This window comes from Hyla sarda, unplaced genomic scaffold, assembly GCF_029499605.1.
Source record: "Hyla sarda isolate aHylSar1 unplaced genomic scaffold, aHylSar1.hap1 scaffold_193, whole genome shotgun sequence".
NCBI lineage: Eukaryota > Metazoa > Chordata > Amphibia > Anura > Hylidae > Hyla > Hyla sarda.
The window spans coordinates 438,846-460,564 of NW_026608585.1; the positions used below are offsets into that span (position 1 = coordinate 438,846).

General features: G+C 45.1%; 9 non-coding genes across 9 annotated transcripts; all 9 read right to left on the minus strand.

The window, feature by feature from the left end:
• Positions 1–112: 112 nt before the first annotated feature.
• On the minus strand, positions 113–303 carry LOC130316385 (U2 spliceosomal RNA). The gene has a single exon (XR_008863723.1). It is a non-coding gene; the product is annotated as a U2 spliceosomal RNA (small nuclear RNA).
• A 2,080-nt stretch (positions 304–2,383) lies between these two features.
• On the minus strand, positions 2,384–2,574 carry LOC130316387 (U2 spliceosomal RNA). Its single transcript, XR_008863725.1, has one exon. It is a non-coding gene; the product is annotated as a U2 spliceosomal RNA (small nuclear RNA).
• A 2,091-nt stretch (positions 2,575–4,665) lies between these two features.
• On the minus strand, positions 4,666–4,856 carry LOC130316389 (U2 spliceosomal RNA). The gene has a single exon (XR_008863726.1). It is a non-coding gene; the product is annotated as a U2 spliceosomal RNA (small nuclear RNA).
• A 2,073-nt stretch (positions 4,857–6,929) lies between these two features.
• Positions 6,930–7,120, minus strand: LOC130316390 (U2 spliceosomal RNA). Its single transcript, XR_008863727.1, has one exon. It is a non-coding gene; the product is annotated as a U2 spliceosomal RNA (small nuclear RNA).
• A 2,085-nt stretch (positions 7,121–9,205) lies between these two features.
• On the minus strand, positions 9,206–9,396 carry LOC130316391 (U2 spliceosomal RNA). Its single transcript, XR_008863728.1, has one exon. It is a non-coding gene; the product is annotated as a U2 spliceosomal RNA (small nuclear RNA).
• Positions 9,397–11,487: 2,091 nt separating this feature from the next.
• Positions 11,488–11,678, minus strand: LOC130316392 (U2 spliceosomal RNA). The gene has a single exon (XR_008863729.1). It is a non-coding gene; the product is annotated as a U2 spliceosomal RNA (small nuclear RNA).
• A 2,095-nt stretch (positions 11,679–13,773) lies between these two features.
• Positions 13,774–13,964, minus strand: LOC130316402 (U2 spliceosomal RNA). The gene has a single exon (XR_008863738.1). It is a non-coding gene; the product is annotated as a U2 spliceosomal RNA (small nuclear RNA).
• Positions 13,965–16,037: 2,073 nt separating this feature from the next.
• Positions 16,038–16,228, minus strand: LOC130316401 (U2 spliceosomal RNA). The gene has a single exon (XR_008863737.1). It is a non-coding gene; the product is annotated as a U2 spliceosomal RNA (small nuclear RNA).
• Positions 16,229–18,311: 2,083 nt separating this feature from the next.
• Positions 18,312–18,497, minus strand: LOC130316429 (U2 spliceosomal RNA). The gene has a single exon (XR_008863763.1). It is a non-coding gene; the product is annotated as a U2 spliceosomal RNA (small nuclear RNA).
• Positions 18,498–21,719: the final 3,222 nt, after the last annotated feature.

Genomic DNA, 21,719 nt, shown 5'->3' on the forward strand with positions numbered 1-21,719 from the left:
CACCTTTTGTTTTTTGGCTGCAGCAGCAGCAAGGCCCACAGGGCTGGCTAGCTGGCTAGCCAGCAAGCAGGTAGCAATGAAAGTAGGAATCTTTCTTTTTAACCCTGTAAGGGGGTGGTGCACTGTACCCGAAGATACTGCCATATCGGGTCAATGCATAGGGCGACGGAAGCAAGCTTCGAAATCGGCCCCCGTTCTCAAAAATCCATTTAATATATGGTCCCCAGATAGGGGACGTATCAGATATTAAACTGATAAGAACAGATACTACACTTGATCTTAGCCAAAAGGCCGAGAAGCGATAACCGTGAAAGGGGCGGGCCCAACAAGGTCCCCTTCATGGGCACTATCACTGCTTGCTGTCAGGGAGGCTGCCAGACAATTTTCCATGCACACTCTGGGCTGGGGGGCAGTCAACCACCAGTACACACAGCAGAACCTAAACCCATACCATTATTGCTAAGCAGCAAGACAGGGGCCCATTGCACTCCCACGGGGCCTTTTTAAATGCAATCCATAACCCGGATTTGCCAGGAACCCTTCTTACTCCTCCTACTTGCATGTGACACTGGGCTTAGGATCTGCATAGGAAACACACACACAAGCACACACCTACCTTTGTTGCCTGCAGATGCCTCCTTGGCTGTCCCCAAACGGTATCAAACCAACACCCACGGGAAGCTGTAAGCATAGAGGACATGCCTGCACCCCATTGGACTTACCTGTGTGGGTTAAATCCGGGTTATTTGACAACCTATGGCGGTGATGGTTCTGCTCAGGCAGAGCAGTGCTGATGCTCCTCATAAAGCTGTCGCTGCTGTGAAGGTTCTAGGTGACATCACAAATCCCTATGGTTACATACACAACAAAGCTGGGTTGTTGTTGTTTACACTCTGCAAGGCCTGTGGAAGTGAGTGACATCATAGCACTGTAGTTCTGAGGGTTCAAGATGGATGCAACAATCTCCTGTTGCTTCTATGAAGGCCGTAATAGACGACATCACCAAACAGCTCCATAGTCACATACACAGCAAAGGAGAGATGTTGTTTACACCTAGTGATGTCAGTGGTATTGAGTGACATCACAGCACAGTGCTAAGGCTCCTGGGCCTGGACACAGCAGCGGCTGCAATATCTCAACGGAGAATACGTTTATATCTATGTGTGTGTGTGCGCATATATATATATATATATATATATATATATATATATTTCTCCGCCGAAATCACTTTTAAACCCATTTCCACCTTTTTTTCCCTTCTCTTCCTCTTACTTTTTTTTCACGTTTTTTTACGTTTTTCTCCTTTTCGCCTCTTTTCTGGGCGTATTATTCTTCTTTTTCTTCTTTTTTTTCGTCTAATGCATACCCCATCAGTGCAGCAATGCTTATTCAATACCGCCAGCAGATGGAGACACTGGGGGATAATTTTCTAAGGATTTATACTGATTTTTCCTGTCTGAATTTGTCGCACAGAAAGTTGCAGGCCAAATATGTGTGACATTTCTGCGACTTTAGCTTCTAGAGCATTTTTACAACATTATACATAGGTGCTGAATACATAAAAAGCGACTGTTCAGCGACAGACAAGTCGCATCGGCTGAAAGTAGGCCAGAATGTCAGTCCATGTTGGAGCAGGTTTAGATACAGTCTAAAGCATAGATCTCAAAGTCTGTGCACAGAATTTAGCAAGGGCCTCGCACCTTCTGATGCATCAGGTAGGTGCACAATAGCATAGCCTAACCCTCTGTACTTTGGTCTATATTGATGCGGGACATAGACAGCCAGCTGATGACCAATCCATTAGTGCAATGGATGGCTGGAAGCATTTGTCTTTGCCTTTGCAATACCACAGAAGCAATGCATGGTCAATGTACAGCAATGACACACCTGTGTGAACAGCCAGGAGACCCCCCCCCCCCCATGTTATGTTACATAGTTACATAGTTAGTACGGTCGAAAAAAGACATATGTCCATCAAGTTCAACCAGGGAATTAAGGGGTAGGGGTGTGGCGCGATATTGGGGAAGGGATGAGATTTTATATTTCTTCATAAGCATTAATCTTATTTTGTCAATTAGGAACATTCAGCACCCACCCGCTATCAAGGCAGCTGCCTATCATGTCATGCCCTACCTGCACAGGTGTGCTGGCTACTCAAATGATCCAATTAAGGAGGCCATTTAGTCAGCAGCAGCAGAAGTCCTGTGCCTGGACGCTCCAACAGGGGCCAGACACAAGCAGAAGCAGAAGCAGCAGAAGCAGCAGCAGCACCACCTTTTGTTTTTTGGCTGCAGCAGCAGCAAGGCCCACAGGGCTGGCTAGCTGGCTAGCCAGCAAGCAGGTAGCAATGAAAGTAGGAATCTTTCTTTTTAACCCTGTAAGGGGGTGGTGCACTGTACCCGAAGATACTGCCATATCGGGTCAATGCATAGGGCGACGGAAGCAAGCTTCGAAATCGGCCCCCGTTCTCAAAAATCCATTTAATATATGGTCCCCAGATAGGGGACGTATCAGATATTAAACTGATAAGAACAGATACTACACTTGATCTTAGCCAAAAGGCCGAGAAGCGATAACCGTGAAAGGGGCGGGCCCAACAAGGTCCCCTTCATGGGCACTATCACTGCTTGCTGTCAGGGAGGCTGCCAGACAATTTTCCATGCACACTCTGGGCTGGGGGGCAGTCAACCACCAGTACACACAGCAGAACCTAAACCCATACCATTATTGCTAAGCAGCAAGACAGGGGCCCATTGCACTCCCACGGGGCCTTTTTAAATGCAATCCATAACCCGGATTTGCCAGGAACCCTTCTTACTCCTCCTACTTGCATGTGACACTGGGCTTAGGATCTGCATAGGAAACACACACACAAGCACACACCTACCTTTGTTGCCTGCAGATGCCTCCTTGGCTGTCCCCAAACGGTATCAAACCAACACCCACGGGAAGCTGTAAGCATAGAGGACATGCCTGCACCCCATTGGACTTACCTGTGTGGGTTAAATCCGGGTTATTTGACAACCTATGGCGGTGATGGTTCTGCTCAGGCAGAGCAGTGCTGATGCTCCTCATAAAGCTGTCGCTGCTGTGAAGGTTCTAGGTGACATCACAAATCCCTATGGTTACATACACAACAAAGCTGGGTTGTTGTTGTTTACACTCTGCAAGGCCTGTGGAAGTGAGTGACATCATAGCACTGTAGTTCTGAGGGTTCAAGATGGATGCAACAATCTCCTGTTGCTTCTATGAAGGCCGTAATAGACGACATCACCAAACAGCTCCATAGTCACATACACAGCAAAGGAGAGATGTTGTTTACACCTAGTGATGTCAGTGGTATTGAGTGACATCACAGCACAGTGCTAAGGCTCCTGGGCCTGGACACAGCAGCGGCTGAAATATCTCAACGGAGAATACGTTTATATCTATGTGTGTGTGTGCGCATATATATATATATATATATATATATATATATATATATATATATTTCTCCGCCGAAATCACTTTTAAACCCATTTCCACCTTTTTTTTCCTTCTCTTCCTCTTACTTTTTTTTCATGTTTTTTTACGTTTTTCTCCTTTTCGCCTCTTTTCTGGGCGTATTATTCTTCTTTTTCTTCTTTTTTTTCGTCTAATGCATACCCCATCAGTGCAGCAATGCTTATTCAATACCGCCAGCAGATGGAGACACTGGGGGATAATTTTCTAAGGATTTATACTGATTTTTCCTGTCTGAATTTGTCGCACAGAAAGTTGCAGGCCAAATATGTGTGACATTTCTGCGACTTTAGCTTCTAGAGCATTTTTACAACATTATACATAGGTGCTGAATACATAAAAAGCGACTGTTCAGCGACAGACAAGTCGCATCGGCTGAAAGTAGGCCAGAATGTCAGTCCATGTTGGAGCAGGTTTAGATACAGTCTAAAGCATAGATCTCAAAGTCTGTGCACAGAATTTAGCAAGGGCCTCGCACCTTCTGATGCATCAGGTAGGTGCACAATAGCATAGCCTAACCCTCTGTACTTTGGTCTATATTGATGCGGGACATAGACAGCCAGCTGATGACCAATCCATTAGTGCAATGGATGGCTGGAAGCATTTGTCTTTGCCTTTGCAATACCACAGAAGCAATGCATGGTCAATGTACAGCAATGACACACCTGTGTGAACAGCCAGGAGACCCCCCCCCCCCCCCCATGTTATGTTACATAGTTACATAGTTAGTACGGTCAAAAAAAGACATATGTCCATCAAGTTCAACCAGGGAATTAAGGGGTAGGGGTGTGGCGCGATATTGGGGAAGGGATGAGATTTTATATTTCTTCATAAGCATTAATCTTATTTTGTCAATTAGGAACATTCAGCACCCACCCGCTATCAAGGCAGCTGCCTATCATGTCATGCCCTACCTGCACAGGTGTGCTGGCTACTCAAATGATCCAATTAAGGAGGCCATTTAGTCAGCAGCAGCAGAAGTCCTGTGCCTGGACGCTCCAACAGGGGCCAGACACAAGCAGAAGCAGAAGCAGCAGAAGCAGCAGCAGCACCACCTTTTGTTTTTTGGCTGCAGCAGCAGCAAGGCCCACATGGCTGGCTAGCTGGCTAGCCAGCAAGCAGGTAGCAATGAAAGTAGGAATCTTTCTTTTTAACCCTGTAAGGGGGTGGTGCACTGTACCCGAAGATACTGCCATATCGGGTCAATGCATAGGGCGACGGAAGCAAGCTTCGAAATCGGCCCCCGTTCTCAAAAATCCATTTAATATATGGTCCCCAGATAGGGGACGTATCAGATATTAAACTGATAAGAACAGATACTACACTTGATCTTAGCCAAAAGGCCGAGAAGCGATAACCGTGAAAGGGGCGGGCCCAACAAGGTCCCCTTCATGGGCACTATCACTGCTTGCTGTCAGGGAGGCTGCCAGACAATTTTCCATGCACACTCTGGGCTGGGGGGCAGTCAACCACCAGTACACACAGCAGAACCTAAACCCATACCATTATTGCTAAGCAGCAAGACAGGGGCCCATTGCACTCCCACGGGGCCTTTTTAAATGCAATCCATAACCCGGATTTGCCAGGAACCCTTCTTACTCCTCCTACTTGCATGTGACACTGGGCTTAGGATCTGCATAGGAAACACACACACAAGCACACACCTACCTTTGTTGCCTGCAGATGCCTCCTTGGCTGTCCCCAAACGGTATCAAACCAACACCCACGGGAAGCTGTAAGCATAGAGGACATGCCTGCACCCCATTGGACTTACCTGTGTGGGTTAAATCCGGGTTATTTGACAACCTATGGCGGTGATGGTTCTGCTCAGGCAGAGCAGTGCTGATGCTCCTCATAAAGCTGTCGCTGCTGTGAAGATTCTAGGTGACATCACAAATCCCTATGGTTACATACACAACAAAGCTGGGTTGTTGTTGTTTACACTCTGCAAGGCCTGTGGAAGTGAGTGACATCATAGCACTGTAGTTCTGAGGGTTCAAGATGGATGCAACAATCTCCTGTTGCTTCTATGAAGGCCGTAATAGACGACATCACCAAACAGCTCCATAGTCACATACACAGCAAAGGAGAGATGTTGTTTACACCTAGTGATGTCAGTGGTATTGAGTGACATCACAGCACAGTGCTAAGGCTCCTGGGCCTGGACACAGCAGCGGCTGCAATATCTCAACGGAGAATACGTTTATATCTATGTGTGTGTGTGCGCATATATATATATATATATATATATATATATATATTTCTCCGCCGAAATCACTTTTAAACCCATTTCCACCTTTTTTTCCCTTCTCTTCCTCTTACTTTTTTTTCACGTTTTTTTACGTTTTTCTCCTTTTCGCCTCTTTTCTGGGCGTATTATTCTTCTTTTTCTTCTTTTTTTTCGTCTAATGCATACCCCATCAGTGCAGCAATGCTTATTCAATACCGCCAGCAGATGGAGACACTGGGGGATAATTTTCTAAGGATTTATACTGATTTTTCCTGTCTGAATTTGTCGCACAGAAAGTTGCAGGCCAAATATGTGTGACATTTCTGCGACTTTAGCTTCTAGAGCATTTTTACAACATTATACATAGGTGCTGAATACATAAAAAGCGACTGTTCAGCGACAGACAAGTCGCATCGGCTGAAAGTAGGCCAGAATGTCAGTCCATGTTGGAGCAGGTTTAGATACAGTCTAAAGCATAGATCTCAAAGTCTGTGCACAGAATTTAGCAAGGGCCTCGCACCTTCTGATGCATCAGGTAGGTGCACAATAGCATAGCCTAACCCTCTGTACTTTGGTCTATATTGATGCGGGACATAGACAGCCAGCTGATGACCAATCCATTAGTGCAATGGATGGCTGGAAGCATTTGTCTTTGCCTTTGCAATACCACAGAAGCAATGCATGGTCAATGTACAGCAATGACACACCTGTGTGAACAGCCAGGAGACCCCCCCCATGTTATGTTACATAGTTACATAGTTAGTACGGTCGAAAAAAGACATATGTCCATCAAGTTCAACCAGGGAATTAAGCGGTAGGGGTGTGGCGCGATATTGGGGAAGGGATGAGATTTTATATTTCTTCATAAGCATTAATCTTATTTTGTCAATTAGGAACATTCAGCACCCACCCGCTATCAAGGCAGCTGCCTATCATGTCATGCCCTACCTGCACAGGTGTGCTGGCTACTCAAATGATCCAATTAAGGAGGCCATTTAGTCAGCAGCAGCAGAAGTCCTGTGCCTGGACGCTCCAACAGGGGCCAGACACAAGCAGAAGCAGAAGCAGCAGAAGCAGCAGCAGCACCACCTTTTGTTTTTTGGCTGCAGCAGCAGCAAGGCCCACAGGGCTGGCTAGCTGGCTAGCCAGCAAGCAGGTAGCAATGAAAGTAGGAATCTTTCTTTTTAACCCTGTAAGGGGGTGGTGCACTGTACCCGAAGATACTGCCATATCGGGTCAATGCATAGGGCGACGGAAGCAAGCTTCGAAATCGGCCCCCGTTCTCAAAAATCCATTTAATATATGGTCCCCAGATAGGGGACGTATCAGATATTAAACTGATAAGAACAGATACTACACTTGATCTTAGCCAAAAGGCCGAGAAGCGATAACCGTGAAAGGGGCGGGCCCAACAAGGTCCCCTTCATGGGCACTATCACTGCTTGCTGTCAGGGAGGCTGCCAGACAATTTTCCATGCACACTCTGGGCTGGGGGGCAGTCAACCACCAGTACACACAGCAGAACCTAAACCCATACCATTATTGCTAAGCAGCAAGACAGGGGCCCATTGCACTCCCACGGGGCCTTTTTAAATGCAATCCATAACCCGGATTTGCCAGGAACCCTTCTTACTCCTCCTACTTGCATGTGACACTGGGCTTAGGATCTGCATAGGAAACACACACACAAGCACACACCTACCTTTGTTGCCTGCAGATGCCTCCTTGGCTGTCCCCAAACGGTATCAAACCAACACCCACGGGAAGCTGTAAGCATAGAGGACATGCCTGCACCCCATTGGACTTACCTGTGTGGGTTGAATCCGGGTTATTTGACAACCTATGGCGGTGATGGTTCTGCTCAGGCAGAGCAGTGCTGATGCTCCTCATAAAGCTGTCGCTGCTGTGAAGGTTCTAGGTGACATCACAAATCCCTATGGTTACATACACAACAAAGCTGGGTTGTTGTTGTTTACACTCTGCAAGGCCTGTGGAAGTGAGTGACATCATAGCACTGTAGTTCTGAGGGTTCAAGATGGATGCAACAATCTCCTGTTGCTTCTATGAAGGCCGTAATAGACGACATCACCAAACAGCTCCATAGTCACATACACAGCAAAGGAGAGATGTTGTTTACACCTAGTGATGTCAGTGGTATTGAGTGACATCACAGCACAGTGCTAAGGCTCCTGGGCCTGGACACAGCAGCGGCTGCAATATCTCAACGGAGAATACGTTTATATCTATGTGTGTGTGTGCGCATATATATATATATATATATATATATATATATATATATATATATATTTCTCCGCCGAAATCACTTTTAAACCCATTTCCACCTTTTTTTCCCTTCTCTTCCTCTTACTTTTTTTTCACGTTTTTTTACGTTTTTCTCCTTTTCGCCTCTTTTCTGGGCGTATTATTCTTCTTTTTCTTCTTTTTTTTCGTCTAATGCATACCCCATCAGTGCAGCAATGCTTATTCAATACCGCCAGCAGATGGAGACACTGGGGGATAATTTTCTAAGGATTTATACTGATTTTTCCTGTCTGAATTTGTCGCACAGAAAGTTGCAGGCCAAATATGTGTGACATTTCTGCGACTTTAGCTTCTAGAGCATTTTTACAACATTATACATAGGTGCTGAATACATAAAAAGCGACTGTTCAGCGACAGACAAGTCGCATCGGCTGAAAGTAGGCCAGAATGTCAGTCCATGTTGGAGCAGGTTTAGATACAGTCTAAAGCATAGATCTCAAAGTCTGTGCACAGAATTTAGCAAGGGCCTCGCACCTTCTGATGCATCAGGTAGGTGCACAATAGCATAGCCTAACCCTCTGTACTTTGGTCTATATTGATGCGGGACATAGACAGCCAGCTGATGACCAATCCATTAGTGCAATGGATGGCTGGAAGCATTTGTCTTTGCCTTTGCAATACCACAGAAGCAATGCATGGTCAATGTACAGCAATGACACACCTGTGTGAACAGCCAGGAGACCCCCCCCATGTTATGTTACATAGTTACATAGTTAGTACGGTCGAAAAAAGACATATGTCCATCAAGTTCAACCAGGGAATTAAGCGGTAGGGGTGTGGCGCGATATTGGGGAAGGGATGAGATTTTATATTTCTTCATAAGCATTAATCTTATTTTGTCAATTAGGAACATTCAGCACCCACCCGCTATCAAGGCAGCTGCCTATCATGTCATGCCCTACCTGCACAGGTGTGCTGGCTACTCAAATGATCCAATTAAGGAGGCCATTTAGTCAGCAGCAGCAGAAGTCCTGTGCCTGGACGCTCCAACAGGGGCCAGACACAAGCAGAAGCAGAAGCAGCAGAAGCAGCAGCAGCACCACCTTTTGTTTTTTGGCTGCAGCAGCAGCAAGGCCCACAGGGCTGGCTAGCTGGCTAGCCAGCAAGCAGGTAGCAATGAAAGTAGGAATCTTTCTTTTTAACCCTGTAAGGGGGTGGTGCACTGTACCCGAAGATACTGCCATATCGGGTCAATGCATAGGGCGACGGAAGCAAGCTTCGAAATCGGCCCCCGTTCTCAAAAATCCATTTAATATATGGTCCCCAGATAGGGGACGTATCAGATATTAAACTGATAAGAACAGATACTACACTTGATCTTAGCCAAAAGGCCGAGAAGCGATAACCGTGAAAGGGGCGGGCCCAACAAGGTCCCCTTCATGGGCACTATCACTGCTTGCTGTCAGGGAGGCTGCCAGACAATTTTCCATGCACACTCTGGGCTGGGGGGCAGTCAACCACCAGTACACACAGCAGAACCTAAACCCATACCATTATTGCTAAGCAGCAAGACAGGGGCCCATTGCACTCCCACGGGGCCTTTTTAAATGCAATCCATAACCCGGATTTGCCAGGAACCCTTCTTACTCCTCCTACTTGCATGTGACACTGGGCTTAGGATCTGCATAGGAAACACACACACAAGCACACACCTACCTTTGTTGCCTGCAGATGCCTCCTTGGCTGTCCCCAAACGGTATCAAACCAACACCCACGGGAAGCTGTAAGCATAGAGGACATGCCTGCACCCCATTGGACTTACCTGTGTGGGTTGAATCCGGGTTATTTGACAACCTATGGCGGTGATGGTTCTGCTCAGGCAGAGCAGTGCTGATGCTCCTCATAAAGCTGTCGCTGCTGTGAAGGTTCTAGGTGACATCACAAATCCCTATGGTTACATACACAACAAAGCTGGGTTGTTGTTGTTTACACTCTGCAAGGCCTGTGGAAGTGAGTGACATCATAGCACTGTAGTTCTGAGGGTTCAAGATGGATGCAACAATCTCCTGTTGCTTCTATGAAGGCCGTAATAGACGACATCACCAAACAGCTCCATAGTCACATACACAGCAAAGGAGAGATGTTGTTTACACCTAGTGATGTCAGTGGTATTGAGTGACATCACAGCACAGTGCTAAGGCTCCTGGGCCTGGACACAGCAGCGGCTGCAATATCTCAACGGAGAATACGTTTATATCTATGTGTGTGTGTGCGCATATATATATATATATATATATATATATATATATATATATATATATATATATTTCTCCGCCGAAATCACTTTTAAACCCATTTCCACCTTTTTTTCCCTTCTCTTCCTCTTACTTTTTTTTCACGTTTTTTTACGTTTTTCTCCTTTTCGCCTCTTTTCTGGGCGTATTATTCTTCTTTTTCTTCTTTTTTTTCGTCTAATGCATACCCCATCAGTGCAGCAATGCTTATTCAATACCGCCAGCAGATGGAGACACTGGGGGATAATTTTCTAAGGATTTATACTGATTTTTCCTGTCTGAATTTGTCGCACAGAAAGTTGCAGGCCAAATATGTGTGACATTTCTGCGACTTTAGCTTCTAGAGCATTTTTACAACATTATACATAGGTGCTGAATACATAAAAAGCGACTGTTCAGCGACAGACAAGTCGCATCGGCTGAAAGTAGGCCAGAATGTCAGTCCATGTTGGAGCAGGTTTAGATACAGTCTAAAGCATAGATCTCAAAGTCTGTGCACAGAATTTAGCAAGGGCCTCGCACCTTCTGATGCATCAGGTAGGTGCACAATAGCATAGCCTAACCCTCTGTACTTTGGTCTATATTGATGCGGGACATAGACAGCCAGCTGATGACCAATCCATTAGTGCAATGGATGGCTGGAAGCATTTGTCTTTGCCTTTGCAATACCACAGAAGCAATGCATGGTCAATGTACAGCAATGACACACCTGTGTGAACAGCCAGGAGACCCCCCCCATGTTATGTTACATAGTTACATAGTTAGTACGGTCGAAAAAAGACATATGTCCATCAAGTTCAACCAGGGAATTAAGCGGTAGGGGTGTGGCGCGATATTGGGGAAGGGATGAGATTTTATATTTCTTCATAAGCATTAATCTTATTTTGTCAATTAGGAACATTCAGCACCCACCCGCTATCAAGGCAGCTGCCTATCATGTCATGCCCTACCTGCACAGGTGTGCTGGCTACTCAAATGATCCAATTAAGGAGGCCATTTAGTCAGCAGCAGCAGAAGTCCTGTGCCTGGACGCTCCAACAGGGGCCAGACACAAGCAGAAGCAGAAGCAGCAGAAGCAGCAGCAGCACCACCTTTTGTTTTTTGGCTGCAGCAGCAGCAAGGCCCACAGGGCTGGCTAGCTGGCTAGCCAGCAAGCAGGTAGCAATGAAAGTAGGAATCTTTCTTTTTAACCCTGTAAGGGGGTGGTGCACTGTACCCGAAGATACTGCCATATCGGGTCAATGCATAGGGCGACGGAAGCAAGCTTCGAAATCGGCCCCCGTTCTCAAAAATCCATTTAATATATGGTCCCCAGATAGGGGACGTATCAGATATTAAACTGATAAGAACAGATACTACACTTGATCTTAGCCAAAAGGCCGAGAAGCGATAACCGTGAAAGGGGCGGGCCCAACAAGGTCCCCTTCATGGGCACTATCACTGCTTGCTGTCAGGGAGGCTGCCAGACAATTTTCCATGCACACTCTGGGCTGGGGGGCAGTCAACCACCAGTACACACAGCAGAACCTAAACCCATACCATTATTGCTAAGCAGCAAGACAGGGGCCCATTGCACTCCCACGGGGCCTTTTTAAATGCAATCCATAACCCGGATTTGCCAGGAACCCTTCTTACTCCTCCTACTTGCATGTGACACTGGGCTTAGGATCTGCATAGGAAACACACACACAAGCACACACCTACCTTTGTTGCCTGCAGATGCCTCCTTGGCTGTCCCCAAACGGTATCAAACCAACACCCACGGGAAGCTGTAAGCATAGAGGACATGCCTGCACCCCATTGGACTTACCTGTGTGGGTTAAATCCGGGTTATTTGACAACCTATGGCGGTGATGGTTCTGCTCAGGCAGAGCAGTGCTGATGCTCCTCATAAAGCTGTCGCTGCTGTGAAGGTTCTAGGTGACATCACAAATCCCTATGGTTACATACACAACAAAGCTGGGTTGTTGTTGTTTACACTCTGCAAGGCCTGTGGAAGTGAGTGACATCATAGCACTGTAGTTCTGAGGGTTCAAGATGGATGCAACAATCTCCTGTTGCTTCTATGAAGGCCGTAATAGACGACATCACCAAACAGCTCCATAGTCACATACACAGCAAAGGAGAGATGTTGTTTACACCTAGTGATGTCAGTGGTATTGAGTGACATCACAGCACAGTGCTAAGGCTCCTGGGCCTGGACACAGCAGCGGCTGCAATATCTCAACGGAGAATACGTTTATATCTATGTGTGTGTGTGCGCATATATATATATATATATATATATATATATATATATATATATATATTTCTCCGCCGAAATCACTTTTAAACCCATTTCCACCTTTTTTTCCCTTCTCTTCCTCTTACTTTTTTTTCACGTTTTTTTACGTTTTTCTCCTTTTCGCCTCTTTTCTGGGCGTATTATTCTTCTTTTTCTTCTTTTTTTTTTCGTCTAATGCATACCCCATCAGTGCAGCAATGCTTATTCAATACCGCCAGCAGATGGAGACACTGGGGGATAATTTTCTAAGGATTTATACTGATTTTTCCTGTCTGAATTTGTCGCACAGAAAGTTGCAGGCCAAATATGTGTGACATTTCTGCGACTTTAGCTTCTAGAGCATTTTTACAACATTATACATAGGTGCTGAATACATAAAAAGCGACTGTTCAGCGACAGACAAGTCGCATCGGCTGAAAGTAGGCCAGAATGTCAGTCCATGTTGGAGCAGGTTTAGATACAGTCTAAAGCATAGATCTCAAAGTCTGTGCACAGAATTTAGCAAGGGCCTCGCACCTTCTGATGCATCAGGTAGGTGCACAATAGCATAGCCTAACCCTCTGTACTTTGGTCTATATTGATGCGGGACATAGACAGCCAGCTGATGACCAATCCATTAGTGCAATGGATGGCTGGAAGCATTTGTCTTTGCCTTTGCAATACCACAGAAGCAATGCATGGTCAATGTACAGCAATGACACACCTGTGTGAACAGCCAGGAGACCCCCCCCCCCCCCCCATGTTATGTTACATAGTTACATAGTTAGTACGGTCGAAAAAAGACATATGTCCATCAAGTTCAACCAGGGAATTAAGGGGTAGGGGTGTGGCGCGATATTGGGGAAGGGATGAGATTTTATATTTCTTCATAAGCATTAATCTTATTTTGTCAATTAGGAACATTCAGCACCCACCCGCTATCAAGGCAGCTGCCTATCATGTCATGCCCTACCTGCACAGGTGTGCTGGCTACTCAAATGATCCAATTAAGGAGGCCATTTAGTCAGCAGCAGCAGAAGTCCTGTGCCTGGACGCTCCAACAGGGGCCAGACACAAGCAGAAGCAGAAGCAGCAGAAGCAGCAGCAGCACCACCTTTTGTTTTTTGGCTGCAGCAGCAGCAAGGCCCACAGGGCTGGCTAGCTGGCTAGCCAGCAAGCAGGTAGCAATGAAAGTAGGAATCTTTCTTTTTAACCCTGTAAGGGGGTGGTGCACTGTACCCGAAGTTACTGCCATATCGGGTCAATGCATAGGGCGACGGAAGCAAGCTTCGAAATCGGCCCCCGTTCTCAAAAATCCATTTAATATTTGGTCCCCAGATAGGGGACGTATCAGATATTAAACTGATAAGAACAGATACTACACTTGATCTTAGCCAAAAGGCCGAGAAGCGATAACCGTGAAAGGGGCGGGCCCAACAAGGTCCCCTTCATGGGCACTATCACTGCTTGCTGTCAGGGAGGCTGCCAGACAATTTTCCATGCACACTCTGGGCTGGGGGGCAGTCAACCACCAGTACACACAGCAGAACCTAAACCCATACCATTATTGCTAAGCAGCAAGACAGGGGCCCATTGCACTCCCACGGGGCCTTTTTAAATGCAATCCATAACCCGGATTTGCCAGGAACCCTTCTTACTCCTCCTACTTGCATGTGACACTGGGCTTAGGATCTGCATAGGAAACACACACACAAGCACACACCTACCTTTGTTGCCTGCAGATGCCTCCTTGGCTGTCCCCAAACGGTATCAAACCAACACCCACGGGAAGCTGTAAGCATAGAGGACATGCCTGCACCCCATTGGACTTACCTGTGTGGGTTAAATCCGGGTTATTTGACAACCTATGGCGGTGATGGTTCTGCTCAGGCAGAGCAGTGCTGATGCTCCTCATAAAGCTGTCGCTGCTGTGAAGGTTCTAGGTGACATCACAAATCCCTATGGTTACATACACAACAAAGCTGGGTTGTTGTTGTTTACACTCTGCAAGGCCTGTGGAAGTGAGTGACATCATAGCACTGTAGTTCTGAGGGTTCAAGATGGATGCAACAATCTCCTGTTGCTTCTATGAAGGCCGTAATAGACGACATCACCAAACAGCTCCATAGTCACATACACAGCAAAGGAGAGATGTTGTTTACACCTAGTGATGTCAGTGGTATTGAGTGACATCACAGCACAGTGCTAAGGCTCCTGGGCCTGGACACAGCAGCGGCTGCAATATCTCAACGGAGAATACGTTTATATCTATGTGTGTGTGTGCGCATATATAAATATATATATATATATATATTTCTCCGCCGAAATCACTTTTAAACCCATTTCCACCTTTTTTTCCCTTCTCTTCCTCTTACTTTTTTTTCACGTTTTTTTACGTTTTTCTCCTTTTCGCCTCTTTTCTGGGCGTATTATTCTTCTTTTTCTTCTTTTTTTTCGTCTAATGCATACCCCATCAGTGCAGCAATGCTTATTCAATACCGCCAGCAGATGGAGACACTGGGGGATAATTTTCTAAGGATTTATACTGATTTTTCCTGTCTGAATTTGTCGCACAGAAAGTTGCAGGCCAAATATGTGTGACATTTCTGCGACTTTAGCTTCTAGAGCATTTTTACAACATTATACATAGGTGCTGAATACATAAAAAGCGACTGTTCAGCGACAGACAAGTCGCATCGGCTGAAAGTAGGCCAGAATGTCAGTCCATGTTGGAGCAGGTTTAGATACAGTCTAAAGCATAGATCTCAAAGTCTGTGCACAGAATTTAGCAAGGGCCTCGCACCTTCTGATGCATCAGGTAGGTGCACAATAGCATAGCCTAACCCTCTGTACTTTGGTCTATATTGATGCGGGACATAGACAGCCAGCTGATGACCAATCCATTAGTGCAATGGATGGCTGGAAGCATTTGTCTTTGCCTTTGCAATACCACAGAAGCAATGCATGGTCAATGTACAGCAATGACACACCTGTGTGAACAGCCAGGAGACCCCCCCCCCCCCCATGTTATGTTACATAGTTACATAGTTAGTACGGTCGAAAAAAGACATATGTCCATCAAGTTCAACCAGGGAATTAAGGGGTAGGGGTGTGGCGCGATATTGGGGAAGGGATGAGATTTTATATTTCTTCATAAGCATTAATCTTATTTTGTCAATTAGGAACATTCAGCACCCACCCGCTATCAAGGCAGCTGCCTATCATGTCATGCCCTACCTGCACAGGTGTGCTGGCTACTCAAATGATCCAATTAAGGAGGCCATTTAGTCAGCAGCAGCAGAAGTCCTGTGCCTGGACGCTCCAACAGGGGCCAGACACAAGCAGAAGCAGAAGCAGCAGAAGCAGCAGCAGCACCACCTTTTGTTTTTTGGCTGCAGCAGCAGCAAGGCCCACAGGGCTGGCTAGCTGGCTAGCCAGCAAGCAGGTAGCAATGAAAGTAGGAATCTTTCTTTTTAACCCTGTAAGGGGGTGGTGCACTGTACCCGAAGTTACTGCCATATCGGGTCAATGCATAGGGCGACGGAAGCAAGCTTCGAAATCGGCCCCCGTTCTCAAAAATCCATTTAATATATGGTCCCCAGATAGGGGACGTATCAGATATTAAACTGATAAGAACAGATACTACACTTGATCTTAGCCAAAAGGCCGAGAAGCGATAACCGTGAAAGGGGCGGGCCCAACAAGGTCCCCTTCATGGGCACTATCACTGCTTGCTGTCAGGGAGGCTGCCAGACAATTTTCCATGCACACTCTGGGCTGGGGGGCAGTCAACCACCAGTACACACAGCAGAACCTAAACCCATACCATTATTGCTAAGCAGCAAGACAGGGGCCCATTGCACTCCCACGGGGCCTTTTTAAATGCAATCCATAACCCGGATTTGCCAGGAACCCTTCTTACTCCTCCTACTTGCATGTGACACTGGGCTTAGGATCTGCATAGGAAACACACACACAAGCACACACCTACCTTTGTTGCCTGCAGATGCCTCCTTGGCTGTCCCCAAACGGTATCAAACCAACACCCACGGGAAGCTGTAAGCATAGAGGACATGCCTGCACCCCATTGGACTTACCTGTGTGGGTTAAATCCGGGTTATTTGACAACCTATGGCGGTGATGGTTCTGCTCAGGCAGAGCAGTGCTGATGCTCCTCATAAAGCTGTCGCTGCTGTGAAGGTTCTAGGTGACATCACAAATCCCTTTGGTTACATACACAACAAAGCTGGGTTGTTGTTGTTTACACTCTGCAAGGCCTGTGGAAGTGAGTGACATCATAGCACTGTAGTTCTGAGGGTTCAAGATGGATGCAACAATCTCCTGTTGCTTCTATGAAGGCCGTAATAGACGACATCACCAAACAGCTCCATAGTCACATACACAGCAAAGGAGAGATGTTGTTTACACCTAGTGATGTCAGTGGTATTGAGTGACATCACAGCACAGTGCTAAGGCTCCTGGGCCTGGACACAGCAGCGGCTGCAATATCTCAACGGAGAATACGTTTATATCTATGTGTGTGTGTGCGCATATATATATATATATATATATATATATATATATATATATTTCTCCGCCGAAATCACTTTTAAACCCATTTCCACCTTTTTTTCCCTTCTCTTCCTCTTACTTTTTTTTCACGTTTTTTTTACGTTTTTCTCCTTTTCGCCTCTTTTCTGGGCGTATTATTCTTCTTTTTCTTCTTTTTTTTCGTCTAATGCATACCCCATCAGTGCAGCAATGCTTATTCAATACCGCCAGCAGATGGAGACACTGGGGGATAATTTTCTAAGGATTTATACTGATTTTTCCTGTCTGAATTTGTCGCACAGAAAGTTGCAGGCCAAATATGTGTGACATTTCTGCGACTTTAGCTTCTAGAGCATTTTTACAACATTATACATAGGTGCTAAATACATAAAAAGCGACTGTTCAGCGACAGACAAGTCGCATCGGCTGAAAGTAGGCCAGAATGTCAGTCCATGTTGGAGCAGGTTTAGATACAGTCTAAAGCATAGATCTCAAAGTCTGTGCACAGAATTTAGCAAGGGCCTCGCACCTTCTGATGCATCAGGTAGGTGCACAATAGCATAGCCTAACCCTCTGTACTTTGGTCTATATTGATGCGGGACATAGACAGCCAGCTGATGACCAATCCATTAGTGCAATGGATGGCTGGAAGCATTTGTCTTTGCCTTTGCAATACCACAGAAGCAATGCATGGTCAATGTACAGCAATGACACACCTGTGTGAACAGCCAGGAGACCCCCCCCATGTTATGTTACATAGTTACATAGTTAGTACGGTCGAAAAAAGACATATGTCCATCAAGTTCAACCAGGGAATTAAGGGGTAGGGGTGTGGCGCGATATTGGGGAAGGGATGAGATTTTATATTTCTTCATAAGCATTAATCTTATTTTGTCAATTAGGAACATTCAGCACCCACCCGCTATCAAGGCAGCTGCCTATCATGTCATGCCCTACCTGCACAGGTGTGCTGGCTACTCAAATGATCCAATTAAGGAGGCCATTTAGTCAGCAGCAGCAGAAGTCCTGTGCCTGGACACTCCAACAGGGGCCAGACACAAGCAGAAGCAGAAGCAGCAGAAGCAGCAGCAGCACCACCTTTTGTTTTTTGGCTGCAACAGCAGCAGCAAGGCCCACAGGGCTGGCTAGCTGGCTAGCCAGCAAGCAGGTAGCAATGAAAGTAGGAATCTTTCTTTTTAACCCTGTAAGGGGGTGGTGCACTGTACCCGAAGATACTGCCATATCGGGTCAATGCATAGGGCGACGGAAGCAAGCTTCGAAATCGGCCCCCGTTCTCAAAAATCCATTTAATATATGGTCCCCAGATAGGGGACGTATCAGATATTAAACTGATAAGAACAGATAAGGTTTCAACAAAATTTTATTGAATAAATAAGAAACCATACAAAATTTAAAATGCAAAATAATAAAAGGTTCACAAAAGTTTTAAAATACAAATAATAAAACCAGTAATAAAAGGAGAAAAAATAAAAATGGCAGGATAAAACATTATACAAATGTCATAAAAACTGATTATACTGTTATTTCGTTCCATAGAGGCAGACACCACATGGATGCTGCCTCGCTGGCCCCCAACTGTTTCTTGTCTCTTAGGTAATAGATGTACATCTCACTCAGGGCCAGCTTTATACAGTTTTTAACATCAATAAAATCATGTTTAAAAAGTAAGATGTTCCTAACTTTCCAGATGGCATTTTTAAAACAATTAATAATCATCCAGCAGATCATCTGCTGTTTAAAATTGGGGCAGTTAAAAAGACCGTAAAAGACACATTCGTGATTAAAATCTTTTAGGCCGCAGGCCCACTTCAAAAGTGGGCCTACCTTCCTCCAAAGCTCCCGTGCAAAAGGGCAGTTCCAAAATATGTGCAGCACCGTTTCGTCCACTCCGCAGCCATCTCTCGGGCACTTGGCTCTCGCCACCAGTCCTCGCCTGTGCTGGAACTCACGAGTAGGGAGGCACTGGTGGACGATTGCCCAGGCAAGATCCCTGTGTACATTCGCCAGAAACTTCCCGTACACGTTCCGCCATACCTTTTTGGATCTTGCCTGTGTGAAATTGGACACTGCCAGGGTAACCTCACTCCGCCTGAGGACCTTTGATACCTTTCTCTGGTCCCCCAGTATGTCAGGCTCCAAATCTTGGAGACCTAGGAGCCTGACTGTCTTTTCCAACACCACATAATGTTTTGGGGGACACAGAAGCACCGGAGCGTTCAGAGGGATGCGCAACCATCTTTTAAAAACCATGCCCGCAGCGTACCTTAAAAAGCAGCTAAAAATGCCATCGGATTTAATAATTTTAAAACAGAAACAGAAATACTTTATGTAAAAGAAAGTAAAAAGGTTAGGAACATCTTTCCCGCCATTATCTTTACTTTTGTACATAAAATCACGCTTTAATTTCTCCATTTTTGAACCCCATAAAAAAGAAAAAACAATTCTAGTTACTTTTTTAATGTATAAAATAGATGGAGGAAATACCATGGCAATGTATAGCATAATAGGGAGTAAAACCATCTTTATTATTAAAATCTTCCCCTCCATGGTAAGGTTTCTAAGATTCCACATTAAAATCTTCTTCTCCATCTTAGCTATAGCTGAATCCCAGTTAGGGCTCCCATCATTGACCTGGTTAAAAACAATACCTAAAACTTTAATTTGATCCTGTTGCATTGTGACTCCTGGGGTGATGGATGAATCCCAGGAGCCAATATAAAAACAGTCACATTTATCTGTGTTTAGCTTAAAACCAGAGACCTCGCAGAAATAGCTGGTGTTCCTCAATGCCCCCCTCATGGATGGAGAGTCCGGGCACAGTATGGTGACATCATCCATGTACCCCAACACCTTTAGATGGGTCCCTCCTCCACCAGGTATCGGTACGCCTCTTACTACCCGGTCTTTTCTGAGGAGGGCCATCAGTGGTTCGATTGCGCAAATAAAAAGGAGTGGGGACAGGGGGCAGCCCTGTTTGACACCTGATAAAAGAGGAACACCGCTGGTTAAAAAGCCATTAACAGAGACTTGACTAAAACAGGATCGGTATAAAAGCATGATTCGGCTTAAAATCGTTTCAGGCACTGCCATCTTTTTAAGAACTAAAAACAGGTATTCATGGGAGACCCTATCAAAGGCTTTTTCAAAGTCTAAGGATAAAATTGCTACAGTTTGATTTCTATCCTTAAAATACCATAAAACATCTCTTAAAATATTTAGGGATTCAGCTATAGACCTTCCAGGTACCCCACAAACCTGATTTGGGTGAATTAATTTATGAATAAAAGGTTTAAAACGGACAGCTAATAACTTGGCTAAAACTTTATAATCGACATTTAAAAGTGTGATGGGGCGCCAATTTTTTAGCATATCCTTTTCACCCTTTTTAAAAAGTAATGATACAATCCCCCTCCTCCAGGAAGGGGGAAGTTCATTAACAATAAAAGTTTCTTTATACAATAAAACCATATCATCCTTTAAAATATCCCAAAAAGCTAAATAAAATTCGATGGGTAAACCATCTTCCCCAGGGGCCTTCCCACTAGAAAAACTTTTAAAAACAAATAAAAGTTCATCTAAGTTAAGATCACGGGATAAAACCTCCTGGTCTAAAACATCTAGCTTAAAATCAAGGGAATTAAGAACATGTTCTAAAAAGGATGGATTAAGATCTTTCTTATTAAAAAGAAGCTGGTAGAAGTTAAAAACTGCATCTAACATGCCTTTTGGAGTGGATTCACCCTCAAGGTTTTGGATGATATCCCTCCTATTCATCACTTTTTTAAAAAAGAAACGGGAACATTTCTCGCCCTCCTCCAGGTGCTGCACATGTGAGTTAAAAATGATTTGTTTCCCTTTCTTTTCTATGGCATGTTTTATTTCAGTTTTAAGGTTTAAAATATCATTTTCTACATCCATACCAGCTTCTTTCAATTTAAAAAGTACATTTAAACGCATGTTAAGAACATAAAACCACTGTTTTTCCATTTTTGCCTTCTTCTTACCTGCTTTGATAAAAAAAAATCTGATTTTAGATTTGGTGCCCTCCCACCAGTGCAGCATAGGCTCGTGGGGTTTTCTTTGTGATTGCCAGCATTGGTAGGTCCGCACAAACTCCTCTTTTATCTCAGGGTCCTCTAGGAGTGTGGTGTTTAATCTCCAGAGGCCCCTTTTTGCTTTTTGCTCCCCCTCTAGCTCCAGGCCCACCAAGAGGAGCTTATGATCAGAGAAGATATTCTGCTCGAGCGTGCATTTCAGGGGTTTAAAAGCTCTAGAGGAAAAAATAAAATCGATTCTGGAGCTCACTCTTCCATTGGACCATGTGGCGCCTGGGTCCTCCGGCAAGAGATCCTTCCAGCAATCTTTCAAATTAAAATCATCAATAAAATTTTTAAGCAGGTAAGAAGTGCGGTCTTTACGATTAATATCCCCACCCTGCCGGTGTTCCCCATCACGTATGCAGTTAAAATCACCTCCCACCAGCAGGGGGGAAGACCCAACACAAAACAGTGGTAAAATTTCAAATAGTTCTGCCCGCTCCTGTTTATCAGGAGGGGCATACACATTTAAAACACGAATTAAAAGTCCATTAAAATAT